Here is a 16297-nt window from a genome sequence, read left to right on the forward strand (position 1 = left end):
TTCTTTCTTTTCTCTCCAAAACTCTTGAGCATGCCGTCTTTAGCCAACTCTCTTGCTATCTCTCTCAGAATGACCTTCTTGATCCAAACCAGTCAGGTTTCAAGACTGGTCATTCAACTGAGACTGCTCTTCTCTGTGTCACAGAGGCTCTCCGCACTGCTAAAGCTAACTCTCTCTCCTCTGCTCTCGTCCTTCTAGACCTATATGCTGCCTTTGATACTGTGAACCATCAGATCCTCCTCTCCACCCTCTCCGAATTGGGCATCTCCTGCGCGGCTCACTCTTGGATTTTGTCCTACCTGACAGGTCGATCCTACCAGGTGGCGTGGCGAGAATCTGTCTCCGCACCACGTGCTCTCACCACTGGTGTCCCCCAGGGCTCAGTTCTAGGCCCTCTCCTATTCTCGCTATACACCAAGTCACTTGGCTCTGTCATATCCTCACATGGCCTCTCCTTTCATTGCTACGCAGACGACACACAATTCATCTTCTCCTTTCCCCCTTCTGATAACCAGGTGGCGAATCGCATCTCTGCATGTCTGGCAGACATATCAGTGTGGATGACGGATCACCACCTCAAGCTGAACCTCGGCAAGACGGAGCTGCTCTTCCTCCCGGGGAAGGACTGTCCGTTCCATGATCTCGCCATCACGGTTGACAACTCCGTTGTGTCCTCCTCCCAGAGTGCAAAGAGCCTTGGCGTGACCCTGGACAACACCCTGTCGTTCTCCACTAACATCAAGGCGGTGACCCGATCCTGTAGGTTCATGCTCTACAACATTCGCAGAGTACGACCCTGCCTTACACAGGAAGTGGCACAGGTCCTAATCCAGGCACTTGTCATCTCCCATCTGAATTACTGCAACTCGCTGTTGGCTGGGCTCCCTGCCTGTGCCATTAAACCCCTACAACTCATCCAGGACACCGCAGCCCGTCTGGTGTTCAACCTTCCCAAGTTCTCTCACGTCACCCCGCTCCTTCGCACACTCCACTGGCTTCCAGTTGAAGCTCGCATCTGCTACAAGACCATGGTGCTTGCCTACGGAGCTGTGAGGGGAACGGCACCTCCGTACCTTCAGGCTCTGATCAGTCCCTACACCCAAATGAGGGCATTGTGTTCATCCACCTCTGGCCTGCTGGACCCCCTACCTCTGCGGAAGCACAGTTCCTGCTCAGCCCAGTCAAAACTGTTCGCTGCTCTGGCACCCCAATGGTGGAACAAGCTCCCTCACGACGCCAGGACAGCTGAGTCAATCACCACCTTCCGGAGACACTTGAAACCCCACCTCTTTAAGGAATACCTGGGATAGGATAAAGTAATCCTTCTACCCCCCCTTACCCCACCCCCCCAAAAAAAAAAAACTAAAAAAAATTGTAAAGTGGTTGTCCCACTGGCTATCATAAGGTGAATGCACCAATTTGTAAGTCGCTCTGGATAAGAACGTCTGCTAAATGACGAAAATGTAAAATGAAACTGATTCTGAACTGAATGAAAGTCGAATTTAGCCTCCATCATAGACAAAGGAAGTGGGTGGAGTGATAAAGAGCGGGAAACTGAAGAGGGAGGGATTTGAAGTTAGGATGTATGTGAATGAGACTATATAGAGGGGGAGGAGAGGGAGAAAAAATTGGCTACTCTGCAGACCAGCAAGGGCTTTGTTGAATTGAAATAAAGTCAAATCTTGATTCTACAAAAACTCTGGTTCAACTTTAATGCAAGGGCATCTTTTAAAACTATTTTGATACTCACCTCATGTTTTGATACTCACCTTTTTTTAACATACGAGACATCAAAATATTATAGAAAAACCTTGCGCGCTATCACAACAGCTGTTCACTTTACTTTCATTTTGTTAATTATTTTCTGAATCAGCTGATGATTGTTGAAACAGGGTTCAATGTCTAATTTCACCAATAAGTTATTATTAATATTACTATTATATTGATAGGCAAACAACACTGCCATTAATACAAGGAACGAGTCCAATTTTATTAGAATGTATTAAAATGTTACATTCCCATGACGCCTAAAATACTGTTCTAGTTTTAGGAGTTCATACTTAAATGTAAACTAATAATAGGCACACAAACTAAAGTATGCAGCTAATGAACAATAACTAGGCCCAATTGATTACCTTTGAAACTATCCTCTTTGAACTGTCGGATCTGAATAAATGGGTTGGATGGATGGCTTCGATAGTCCAGCAATCAAATTGCAAGTCGTTCATATGCTAATAATCCAAATATTCTGCTTAAAAAGATCTTGCATTGTCACTTCCGTTTTGAGTGTGTCCCTTGTCTCCGTGCTGCTGTGCTGTGCTGTTTGTTGCTGCTTGGCTACCTGCCAAATTTGATGTTTTTTTTTTTTTTTACCGTTTCATCAATCTTCATTTAACACATTTTACCAATGTCTTAGTTATTATTATTTTTATTATTTTTTTGTCCTCGCTCAACTTTTTTCATTCAACTTTTTCACCCCGCACGCTTTATCTGGACATGGTTCTACAGGACCTCCACCAGCCGAAGCTAAGTAGTAACATTAACACTATGCCATCTAATTGCAGTCGCTGTACTCATAATATACAGGAAAACTATCGCCTTATGGTGAGGATAGCCGTGCTGCAAGCCCAGCTTCAGATGCAATCGTTAGGCAAGGGCAATGTAAGTGTAGGAAAGGATGAAACAGCGTCTGTGCCACCAGTAAGTACAGATAGTAGTATAAATCCCCTCGCACAGTCCCCGCAGCCGGACAATTTTCTCAAGGCTTCTGGAAAGAAATGCTGTCAGCATGCTCAACCGGTGTCGCTCATTCAGCCGACAGAAATGTTCAACCGGTTCTCCCCATTAAGCAATGAGTCGGAGTCAGAGGCTGAGCCTTCTCAGGTCTCTCCTCCACCCGTTACGGGGTCTGAGCCACTGAAGCCTCCCACAATTAGCTCTGACAAATTGAAAACCCTAGTCATTGGCGACTCCATTACCCTGCAATATTAGGCTTAAAAGAATCACCCAGCGATCATACACTGTTTACCAGGGGGCAGGGTTACCGACGTAAAGGCTAATCTGAAGATGGTGCTGGCTAAGGCAAAAACTGGCAAGTGTAGAGAGTGTAGGGATATTGTTATCCACGTCAGCACCAACGATGTTAGGATGACACAGTCAGAGGTCACCAAGAGCAACATAGCTTCAGCATGTAAATTAGTTTCGGTGTTCCTCAAGGTTCCGTTGTAGGACCACTATGGTTTTCACTATATATTTTACCTCTTGGTGATGTCATTCGGAAACACAATGTCAACTTTCATTGCTATGCGGACGACACACAGCTGTACATTTCGATGAAACATGGTGAAGCCCCAAAATTGCCTACCCTGGAAGCCTGTGTTTCAGACAAAAGGAAGTGGATGGCGGCAATTGTTTTACTTTTAAACTCGGACAAAACAGAGATACTAGTTCTAGGTCCCAAGAAACAAGGAGATATTCTGTTGGATCTGACAATTAATCTTGATGGTTGTACAGTCGTCTCAAAAAAACTTTGAAGGACCTCTGCATTACTCTGGACCCTGATCTCTCTTTTGACGAACATATCAAGAATATTTCAAGGACAGCTTTTTTCCATCTTCGTAACATTGCAAAAATCAGAAACTATTTGTCCAAAGATGATGCAGAAAAGCTAATCCATGCTTTTGTCACTTCTAGATTAGACTACTGCAATGCTCTACTCTCCGGCTACCCAGATAAAGCACTACTTATAATATGTTCCACTTTTCTCCTTTTTTTCCAGTCTACCATCTTACCTCCACCTCATGGCAGCCTTTGCCAATCTTAACCCCTACTCTTAACCCCTACCCTACCCTACCCTTAGCCATAACCCTTACCTAACCCTAACCTTAACCCTTACATTAACCGTTTTAAATGTTAACTTCAATGGGGTGATGTCAGAGATGGGACGTTCCAAGCGTACTCATTCTCTGACACTAGCACCTCTATTTCTGAAAAATATTTGTTTTTATGCTTTTTTTGGTTGTGACAATGTATTTCATGGTACTGTGTTGTATATTCCTTATGGGCTTTAAAGGGATGATTTTTTACCATATATGGTTAATTAAGTGCGTTTCAGAAAGCAAATAGCCAAGGTTGTGCACGAGCACTGAAGCTGGGAACAATTGATATTTATAAATAGCTATCTCCTACCGGTGTCCTTATGACACTGTTTGATAAAATCATGCTTTTTCTATGCGTACGAACAATCTAAATTCCGTTCGTAAGTAGTATTTTAGAATAGTTTCTCTTCAATATTGATAAATGAGGCCCCAGGTCGGGTGAACATGAGCTTCCAATGTTTTCAACTTCGGTACACCAGGAATTGTTTATGAGGAAACATACCCCTCCCTCGGCTCTTACCAGGAGCCCCGTTCGATTCATTCGGAATATGGAGAAGCCGTCTCGTTGAATAGCATAGTCGAGTGTATTGTCCGTAAGCCATGTCTCATTTTGTCAAATCTGTTGTGTTATGCCATTATATGTTATTGTACAGTATATATGACTATGGCCAGTGACGGTGTCTTGTGAAAGACTCATGTATGGCCTTGTATTAATTCCGAACGGTTGACTAGGTCAGTGGTTCTCAATTATCTCCTCAGCAACCCCCAGCCATTCCAGAGCTAGAGCAACTGATTCAACTTGTCAAATAACACAATTATATGCCTATGGAATTGTAACAATATAATATGGCTAACCAGAATAAAAAACCCTGTATGGTTCTTCAAAAGGATCTATAGTTATAGAACCATTCTCCATAAATGTTCTATAAAGAACCATAAAATGTTTTGTTATATATAGCCCCAAAAAGGGTTGTAACCATCAGAACCCTTTTTTGGTGTATATAGAACCTTTTAATGGTTCTTTATAGAATGTGGTCCTCTGTAGCTCAGCTGGTAGAGCACGGCGCTTGTAACGCCAAGGTAGTGGGTTCGATCCCCGGGACCACCCATACACAACAACAAAAATAATGTATGCACGCATGACTGTAAGCCGCTTTGCATAAAAGCGTCTGCTAAAAGGCATATTATATTATTGTAGAACTTCAGGAAAGGGTTCTTTATAGCACCATACAGGTTCCACTTAGAACCTTATGAGCATGGTTCTTTATAGATCCTTCAAAAACAGGTTCTATATAGCACCATAAAGGGATCTGCTACGGTTACAAGCCAAAGAACCCATATTTGGCACTATATGGAACCATTTGTTTTAGTGTGTGTGGTTCTAGATTCCACTCTATAGAATGTATAATTTCCTGATTACTGTTAGATTGAATAACCTACATTATGTTATAAGATGTTATAAGATGCATTATTCATTAATCTCTAGTCACCTCTAATGATGAGGGCACACAGATGAATGTCCAAATCAGTTCACGGCACCTCATCTTTGCATGAACCTAGTAAGACCATGAGAACATGTTCCTTTATGGTGAGATTTCTGTTATCTTAAAACTTGAAAACAAATATAGAGTAAGGAGCAGAATGACTTGTTTATCTAAAAAGATCAGATCTTAGATGTTGGGGACAGACCGGGTGTAGAAGAGATGTGTCACAGGCATGATACTTTACCACCACTAGAGAGCAGTATGCTACTACATTCATATTCTCTGTTGAAAGATAACTGCTGAGTCTGGAGTCAACTTAATTTGTTGTTGTTCTTCTTGTAGTGTGCAAAAATATATGGAAAGATTTTCAGCCTTCAAATTCCTTCGGCAAACCAACAGCCAAAGTGGGTTGTTCTGTGTATACAAGATGGTGAAAGATGCCTTGGTCCACAATGGTGACAGTTTCGCAGATCGGCCCTCCATTCCCTTATTTGAAGATATATGTATTGGAAGTCAAGCATTGGGAAGTAAAGGTAACTAGGTGAAGGCGTTTTACTCTGCCAATACTTTATACTATGCTTATTCAATTGTGCTAGACTTGTTTTCATTGGAAAGGCAAGACATTGTCCTCATCTTACAGTAGGTTTATTAACTTATAATGGATAACTGATCATATTGATAATATAATATTGTGGAAATATTAAATCCTTTTATTAGTGTGAAAATATTGGATGGTTGGGAGTTCGATCCCCGGTCGAATCATACCAAAGATTTAAAAAACGGGACCTGATGCCTCTCTGCTTGGCCCTCAGTATTAAGGAGATGGATAGGGGGTAAGGCCCTACAAACTAGCGTCCTGTCCAGGGGGTGTAATTTTACATCAAGCTGCCTCACGCTTCAGAAGCAGGAGATGCTCCTGACCTTATGGGCCGTTCTGACTCCGAAAAGGATAATTTTACAAGGCTTACTTACATCTTTGAGTGTATGGTACAAGTTAAGGCTTCTTCACTGATTACTGAAAACTGTTCTTACACTTAGGTGTGGTTATGTCGAATGGGTATCCATGGAAGCAACAGAGGAGGTTTGCTCTCTCTACGTCGAGGAACTTTGGACAGAGCAACAAGAGTCTGGGGCCATCCCTCCAGTTTGAAGCGCATTGAAGCGCATTGTTTGAATGAAGCCTTTCAGAGTGAGCAAGGTACAGTGAAAACTTGATATGGTTACAGTTCAATTCAAACTTTATTGTCCCCGCAAGCAAATGCATATACTTGTCAAAACAGATTTGAGTATACACTACACTGGCACATTTGAGCTGCCTCTGTTTTGGATGCAACAGACATACTCCAAGCGATAAAAACGGTTTTGATTTTTATGGTGACAGATTCAGTTCAGGTCAAGAGTCCAGGCATCAAACAAAAAAATATTGAAAATCTGTAGCTGCGGTGCTTAACCAGAAAAGTATTGCAGACTGAAGTTCAGTGTAGAGGTAGGGCGCACATTAAAAAAATAAACCCCTCCAGATGTGACGCTTGGCATTCAGGCCAAAGATTTCAAACTTTTTTCTCATGGTCTGAGAGTCCTTTAGGTGCCTTTTGGCAAACTCCAAGTGGGCTGTCAGGTGCCTTTTGCAGAGGTGTGGCTTCCGTCTGGCCACTCTACCATAAAGGCCTGATTGGTGGAGTGCTGCAGAGATGGTTGCCCATCTGGAAGGTTCTCCCATCTCGGAGGAACTCTAGAGCTCTGTCAGGGTGACAAAGGCCCTTCTCCCCCGATTGCTCAGTTTGGCCGGGCGGCCAGCTATAGGAAGTGTCTTGGTGGTTTCAAAGTTATTCTATTTGAGAATGGTGGAGGCCACTGTGTTCTTGGGAACCTTCAATGCTGCAGAATTGTTTTGGGAGCCTTCCCCAGATCTGTGCCTCGATTCAATCCTGTCTCTGCGCACTACGGACAATTCCTTTGATCTCATGGCTTGGTTTTTGCTCTGACATGCGTTGTCAACTGTGGGACCTTATATAGACCGGTGTGTGCTTTTCCACAGGTGGACTCCAATCAAGTTATAGAAACATCTCAATGATGATCAATGGAAACAGGATGCACCTGAGCTCAATTTCGAAGGGTCTGAATACTTATGTAAATAAAAACCTGTATTCGCTTTGTCATTATGGGGTATTGTGTGTAGATTGATGAGGATTATTTATTTTTTAATCCATTTTAGAATAAGGCTGTAACGTAACAAAATGTGGAAAAAGGGAAGGGGTCTGAATACTTTCCGAATGCACTGTACATCACTAATCCATTGTCATTAACATTGCAGAGCATAACATGCCCATATTATACCAGCTACAAGATAGGAAAACACTACTTTACTTTATATTACAGTGAACTTTGATGGATTATAATTTAACTTTAACGCAGTAAATTTGGATGGTAAACATTTTGTCACATGTCTGCGACTAGTACATCACTAATCCATTGTCATTAACATTGCAAAGCATAACATGCCCATATTATGCCAGCTACAAGATAGGAAAAACACAAGTTTACTTACAATGAACTTTGATGTAAATAAAACCTTGAATGACTTTTTAGTGGCATTGAGCGATTGGGTTCTTGAGGTTCCAGAGCTTGACGACTGTTCAGAAGAAGAATATAGTAAATGATGTGATTATATTGTTGATAATACTGTATAAACACTATAATGGTTAATGATAACTCTCTATATTCAACTCTTAATGGTGCCCCTCTTAGATTGATTTGGATAGGATAAACAAATTAATCAAATAAATCAGACAATTTATTATTCCAGTAATTAATCAGTACATTAATATTAATTAGCCAAAATTGTATGCAGTAAGCAACAAATATCAACATACTAGGCTCACCCATACTGAAAATGTGTCATCTGATGCGCAATTGCTTTATTTCCCACCATTCATTCATTTGGATACAGTGCATCCCCTTATCTCATTATCAGCTTTTGTCAAACACACGTGGATCTGAAAAGAAGATTCTCTTCCTCAATCACATGCAGCAAATTCTACTAGATGAAAATACAAAATGAGTATGACATCCTGACATTTAAAGCATAGGCCTACTCTATGAAAAAAAACGTTCTATTTTTGCATACCCAAAAGCCTACTATTTAGAACGCAAGTAAGGGTATTCGGACATGGCCTTTGTCTCCACACCCATTCACCTTTAGCTCATATCCCTCTAGTCAACTCCCAGCAAGCACATGACGTTCTGAGTACCATATGTTTGTTAGAGCTTGGTGAGAGTGTGGTTTTCCTATATTTATTTAGCATACAACCTTCTCACAACTTTCTGGGAATGGTGCAGGATTAACAGAACGTTTCCTAAAAGTTCAAACATGGTTACATTTAATTTCGATTTTGGTAATGTTCTCGGAACATTCTCCAACTGGTTTGACATTGGGAATATTCTCAAATAGTTCAGAGAATGTTAACAAACAACATTCTTCTGTGGGAATTTGAGTACTTCAGGGTAACGTTTCCTACAGGTTTCCTCATGGTTCTATTTAAAGTCATGTTCTCAAATTGTTCCGAGAATGTTAAGAAAACTTTCCATAAAAACATATATGTTCATCGTCAACAAAACTCTCTCTCTGCTATCTTGTTAAGTGTCTTCAGGTGTGTTGGCTGCACCCACTAATTGGCCACACCAGATCTTGATGAGTGCTTGTTTCCTTTGAAATGGGGTCCATTTGAATAGACTAAAATTACCAGCTTTGTATGCGTTAAAAAAACATGGCACATTAGATCCATCAGTGGACTAATTCCATGGATAGGGAACAGAAGTTTAGAGGTTTGACTCTCACTGCTGTGTCACAAATAAAAAAAGATGTGTTTGCGTTATTAATGCCTATCTGTACTTGGACTAAAACATGTTTTACCCGAAATAAGCTAGCAGTGTTATTAAAAGTCTTATTGAAACATTCAGTGATAGTTTTAAAGGTGCAATATGCAGAAATCCCTCCACCATTTCCTGGTTGCTAAAATTCTAATAGTTGGCGTAATTTCAGTTTGTGACAAAACAAGCAATCTATCCTACCATCTAAACTGCTGTAAAATATAGTTTCAATAACCAACAATATCGTATTTTCAGCTGTTTGAAGCTGGTGTACAAAACTGAAAGTAAAAGACGCAACAACTTAAGAACAGGAAGCATAGACATAGAAATAGAGCACATAGAACATATCTACCACTTCTTAGACTTGCTTTCAATGAGAATGACAGATCATATTTATATGTGAATTTGTTTGGGTTGCCCAAAAAGTTGCATATTGCAAATTTAAGGAAGTATTAAGAAACCTCCAAATAACCTATCATTTCCATTCTCAGAGCGTTAATAAAACCTCCCAGGAAACCGTTCAAGGAACCAGAGTAAAACGTTCTCAGAACCTCCCTGTAATCTGTTATAGGCTTTGGGTTTTTCCATTTATATTTTGAGGTTGGACGTTAGCACGTGGGGCGCACCGATTGGTGTCACCTCTTTAGTCAGTATGTGTTACACCTGTGCTGGCTTGTCCATCTTGTTAGTCTAAAGGTGTTTCACCTGTGCGGGCCCAGGTGATATTTAAGAGTGTCCGACCCAGCACTCCAGTTGTCTTGAGAGATGTGGAGGGTTAACATCTTTAGCTGGCTTTCCCTATTTAATTTATAGAAAAACAATCCTTTATCTGAGCTTCACTGTTCTCATTTTGCTCCACTTTTTGGTTTGCTTCTTGTCTTTAAGTCTGGTGTGGGTTTTTAGTTTGTTTGCATCTTCCTGGGCAAATTTAGTGGGCGCTGATGATCGGTGTCTTTTAGGTCCCAGTTGTTGTTGCTAGTCAACTTTCAGTGGACACCCCCATGAGTGTCTTTCAGAACCCTGCCTAAAACCTCATCTGTTTTGTTTTGGTTGTTGTCAGTGACTCTGTTTGTTCCCCCTTCTGTTTGAGCAACAATTTTTGTTTTTTCTTGCTGGGGAACGTAACAAAATGGGGGCTCAACCAGGATCTTGTTTCCTATGGTAGTTGCTCTAATTGCCTACACGGAAGCTCTGCAGTGCCCAGATATTTGAGTGTTCAAAATACACTTTTGTGGTAGAGTTTCTGTCACTGAAATCCACCCTGAGGGGTTATACGATTGGTGGAATCATTTTGATAGTTGTATAAACACAAAGGCTAATACAATTTAAGTTTGATGCATTTGTGGAAAACCCTAAATGGGAGATGCTAGATAAATGTAAGAATGCAAATCTGCTTATCATTGCAAAGCATTATGACATCAAAGTGGCATCTGACGATCCAAAAGCAGTAGTCAAAGAGCTGGTTGGTACTACTTTGTTGGAGGAGGAAATCCTGATGAAGAGGCTGATGAAAGCGGTGCTACAAGTAGTGGGGTGAGTCCCGTAGACGTGCAACTGAGGGAGTTAAAACTAAAGGCAAAGTTGGAGCAACATAAATTAGAGCTAGAGCACAAGGAAAGGGAAAGAGAACGTGAGGAGAGATTGGAGCAACAGAAATTAGAGCACATGGAAAGACAAGATGAGCGTGCAGCCAAACAAGGACATGAACATGCTGCCAAAAACCAAGAACATGCAGCCAAACAACAAGATCAAGAACGTGAGCATGCCATTCGATTAAGAGATACAGTAGATCTGGAAGCACTCTGAATCCAGTCAGGCCATCCTGCACCCTCAACATAGTTTGATCTTGGTCGGAACAGCCGGCTTGTAGCGCCTTTCAACGAAAAAGAGGTGGATGTATATTTTACTCTGTTTGAGTGGATTGCCACATCCCTAAAATGGCTGCGAGATATTTGGTCATTGCTCCTCCAAAGTGTTCTGGTGAGAAAAGCTCGGAAAGTGTATGCTGCTTTCTCTTGGCCAGAGTTCAGATCATGACACTGTTAAAGCTGCTATCCTTCGGGCTTACGAGATGGTCCCAGAGGCATACAGACAAGAGTTCCATAAATTACAAAAGACAGCATCACAAAGCCATGTTGAGTTTGCAAGGGAACAAGCATATATTTTTTATCAGTAGTGTGGTTCTCAAGAGGTCAAGGACCTTGAGGATTTAAAGACACTCATACTTCTCGAGCAGTTTAAGAATTGCCTTCACAAAAGGGTTGCTACCTACATTTATGAGCACAAGGATCTCATTCTTGAGAAAGCTGCAGTTCTTGCAGATAAGGTTGTGTTGACACATAAATACCTTCACAAACAAAGCACTCAGTAGTTATCCCTACGCAAAAAGCAATCCAGAGAAGTCACCTCCTACTGTGAGGTTTCAGTACTTTTCTACAGTACCCAAAGATAAAGTTTGGCAGAGAACTGGTTTTTCGTATCTGCCAGTTTGTCATTACTGCCGTGAGAAAGGACACATTGTCTCTGTGTCCTAAGTTGAAACAGAAAAATGAGAGAGAAAAAGCTGTTTCTTCTTGTGGGAGCACTCTGGCCCATTAAGTCTCTGGTTGGGTCTGGTGTATCTCCTAAACAAGATTTTGGATCAGGTGTGTATGGAACGATAATTTGAGATACACTGGGCCAATTGTCTTGCCCAGAAGTGGTGTCTGAAACCCTTTGTGAAGATACTGTGAGACACTGCGGCAGCCTTCATTTTGGAGGGTGTTTTGCCTTTGTCTGACAATTCAGCAACTGGTTACAGTGTGTTAGTACAAGGCGTTGAAATTGGTTGCATGGAAGTTCCTTCGTATAATGTGAAACTCGAGTCTGATCTTGTTTCTGGTTTCTTTATCATTGGAGTGAGGCTAGCCTAACGGTGAAGGGGTCTCATTCATTTTGGGAAACAATTTGGCTGGAGGGAAGATCGTGCCAAATCCTGACATTTGTTTGGAACCCAGAGTAGAGGAACCTGATGGGTTATCAGAAAAGTACCCTAGAGTGTTCCCAGCATGTGCCGTTACACATGCTATGTCTTAGCAAGTTTAGTGTTGATGAGGATGTCAGCGAGCCCACCATGGTCTATCTGTCTGAGACATTTATGGGTGACCCTGATTTTGATAAACCTCATGAGTTCACCTCTCCTTTGAAACCCCCAAAGGTGAGCGAGTTTGTAGGACTACTTGAAGAGGTTCCCTGCAGTTGGCACTTCGATGTCTAGGAAGCAGCTGATTCTTGAACAGCGTAAAGATGTTTCCCTCTCCCCTCTTTTTGCTGAGATCCGTCCAGGAGTTTGAAGTTTGTGTGGGTTACTTTGACAGAGATTATGTTATGATGAGGAAATGGCATTCTGGTGCCACTTCTGGGCAAGACAATTGGCCCAGTTTATCTCAAATTGTCATTCCAGTTACACTTCGACAAAAGATACTGAGGTTGGCTCATGATGGTAGTATGTCAGGCCATCTGGGGGTCAACAAGACGTATGACCGTATCTTCCGTAACTTCTTCTGGCCTGTCGCGTTTGCCAGCGGATGGGTAAACTGAACCAAGCTGTACCGTGGCACCTTTGCAGCCTGTTCCTGCTTTTGACAAACCTTTCAGCAGGGTTCTGGTGGACTGTGTTGGTCCTTTGCCCAAAGCCAAGAGTTGTAACCAGTTTCTCTTGACCATCATGTGCGCTGATACTCATTTCCTAGGCACTGAAGAAAATCACGGCTCCCAGCATTGTTAAGGCCCTGGTGAAATTATTTTCAACTTTTGGACTTCCGCAGGTAGTGCAATCAGACCAAGTTTCGAATTTAATGTCAAAGGTCTTCCAGCAAGAGCTACAACAGTTGGGTGTAACCCATTGCCCCTCTAGTGCCTACCACCCAGAGTCTCGAGGTGCTTTTGAGAGATTTCATCAGACTTTGAAGTCTGTTGAGACTTCAAATGGGATGAATTGGTCCATCTTGTGCTGTTTGCATGATGGGAGGTTGTTCAGGAATCTCTCTGTTTTAGTCCGAATGAGCTCGTGTTTGGACATGTCAGAGGTCCTTTGAGCTTGCTGAGAGAGAGGTTGTTGCAGGGTGACACATTAAACACAAAAACAAATGTTGGAGCATGTTCGTGCTTTTTGATACAGATTACACCGCATGTTGCCTGTGAGTTTGCCAGTGAGAATCTGGAGAAGGGGCAAACGAAAATGTAAGTTTGGAACGATCGAAAGGCCTGAAACTGCACTTTCAATGTGGGTGACCAAGTCCTGGTTTTGTTGCCCGTTCTGGGGACACCGTTGCAAGCTCGCTTTTCAGGCCCTTACCCCATAATGAAAAAAATGGATAATCTGGATTACATCATCGCCACACCGGAGCGCAGGAAAAAAAAAACTGGTTGTGTCATGTAAACATGTTGAAACCATACTTCACCCACTACGATCTGGCAGAGTAGTCGGTGTAAATGGGTAGTGATGGCCACTGATGTCACTGTTGACTATAGAGCACGAGGAGAGCCTATTACACCCTGTGCCGGTTGAACAGTTGAGTAACTCAGAGATTCTAGAAAACCTTGACGTCTTTTTGGCATACTTGTCTCCGGAGGAAAAAGGTGACATTGTTGCACTGCTTTTAGAATATCAGTTTTTTTTTTCAGATGTGCCAACTCAGACAAATGTACTAGAGCATGAGATTGACGTTGGGGTCTCTGCCCCAATCAAACAACATGCCTATAGAGTGAATCCTGAAAAGAGAGAGAAGGTCCGCAGTGAGGTGGAGTTCATGCTTGAGCACGGCATTGCACATCATGGCAACAGTCCGTGGAGTTCGCCCTGTATATTAGTACCAAAGGTGGATGGGTCTCTGCGGTTTTGTTAAACATTTTGGAAACTCAATGGCGTTACTAAGTCAGACTCGAGTCGATGATTGTGTGGACCGTGTTGGCACTGCTAAGTACATTAGCAAGTTTGATCTGCTGAAGGGATATTGGCAGGTCCCTCTAATTGAGCACGCCAAAGAGTTGTCTGCTTTTGTCACTCCTGATGGTTTGTTTTCTGCCTTCGTCTTCGTTCAGGTTACAAAATGCTTTTGGTCTCTGCACCAGTGCTAGCTGCTCCGGATTTCTGTCGTCCATTTGCTTTATACACTGATGCCAGCTATGTAGGAGCAGGGGCTGTGCTCCTACAGAAAGACAATAAATGTTGGGCACCCTGTGGGGTACTTTTTAAAGAAATTGGCCTCATATCAAGAACACTGCTCGACTATCGAGAAGGAGAAGTTCTCTTTGGTACTGGCTCTTCAGCACTTTGAGGTTTATGTATCGGTATCTACCCGTCTGGTGGTCTATACCGATCATAACCCTGTCGTTTTCCTGCAAAAGACGAGCTCCACGAACCGCCGACTCCTTCGCTGGGGTCTCATATTGCAGGAGATTCCCCTTGAAATCAGACATGTCCATGGTAAGGACAACTTGGTTGCTGATTGTCTTTCAAGGGTGGGCAATCAATAGGTTTAGTGTTCAGTCAGTGTGTAGCCCTTGCTCACAATTTATTTTGACTGCACGTTTGCCATTTTGGAGATTAGTTTTGTTTTGGTCAGACTCGTTCCAAGGGGATGAGAGTTATAGAAACGTATGTGATTTTACCCCCATTTCTCAAAACTTCAGTTTTAGGCAGCTAAAAAAATATATATATAAAGAAGAAGAATAAGATAAAAGTATATACAGTTGAAGTCGGAAGTTTACATGCACTTAGGTTGGAGTCATTAATACCAGTTTTTCAACCACTCCACAAATTTCTTGTTAACAAACTATAGTTTTGGCAAGTTGGTTAGGACATCTACTTTGTGCATGACACAAGTAATTTTTCCAACTCACTATATAAGAATTCCAGTGGGTCAGAAATGTACATACACTAAGTTGACTGTGCCTTTAAACAGCTTGGAAAATTCCAGAAAATGATTTCATGACTTTAGAAGATTCTGATAGGCTAATTGACATCATGTGAGTGTACCTGTGGATGTATTTCAAGGCCTACCTTCAAACTCAGAGCCTCTTTGCTTGACATCATGGGAAAATCAAAAGAAATCAGCCAAGATCTCAGAAAAAAACCTCCACAAGTCTGGTTCATATTTGGGAGCAATTTCCAAACGCCTGAAGGTACCACGTTCATCTGTACAAACAATAGTATGCAAGTATAAACACCATGGGACCACGCAGCCATCATACCGCTCATACCGCTGTCTCCTAGAGATGAACGTACTTTGGTGCGAAAAGTGCAAATCAATCCCAGAACAACAGCAAAGGACCTTGTGAAGATTCTGGAGGAAACAGGTACAAAGTATCTATATCCATAGTCCTATATCGACATAACCTGAAAGGTCGCTCAGCAAGGAAGAAGCCACTGCTCCAAAACTGCCATAAAAAAGCCAGACTATGGTTTGCAACTGCACATGGGGACAAAGATCGTACTTTTTGGAGAAATGTCCTCTGGTCTGATGAAACAAAAATAGAACTGTTTGGCCATAATGACCATCGTTATGTTTGGAGGAAAAACGGGGTTGCTTGCAAGCCGAACATACCATCCCAACAGTGAAGCACGGGGGTGGCAGCATCATGCTGTGGGGGTGCTTTGCTGCAGGAGGGACTGGTGCACTTCACAAAATAGATTGCATCATGAGGAAGGAAAATGATGTGGATATATTGAAGCAACATCTCAACACATCAGTCAGGAAGTTAAAGCTTGGTCGCAAATGGGTCTTCCAAATGGACAATGACCCCAAGAATACTTCCAAAGTTGTGGCAAAATGGCTTAAGGACAACAAAGTCAAGGTATTGGAGTGGCTATCACAAAGCCCTGACCTCAATCCTATAGAAAATGTGTGGGCAGAACAGAAAAAGCGTGTGCGAGCAAGGAGGCCTACAAACCTGACTCAGTTAAACCAGCTCTGTCAGGAGGAATGGGCCAAAATTCACCCAAGTTATTGTGGGAAGCTTGTGGAAGGCTACCTGAAATGTTTGACCCAAGTTAAACAATTTAAAGGCAATGCTACCAAATAC

The sequence above is a fragment of the Coregonus lavaretus genome (genome assembly GCF_964263955.1).
Source record: "Coregonus lavaretus genome assembly, chromosome: 21".
Lineage (NCBI taxonomy): Eukaryota > Metazoa > Chordata > Actinopteri > Salmoniformes > Salmonidae > Coregonus > Coregonus lavaretus.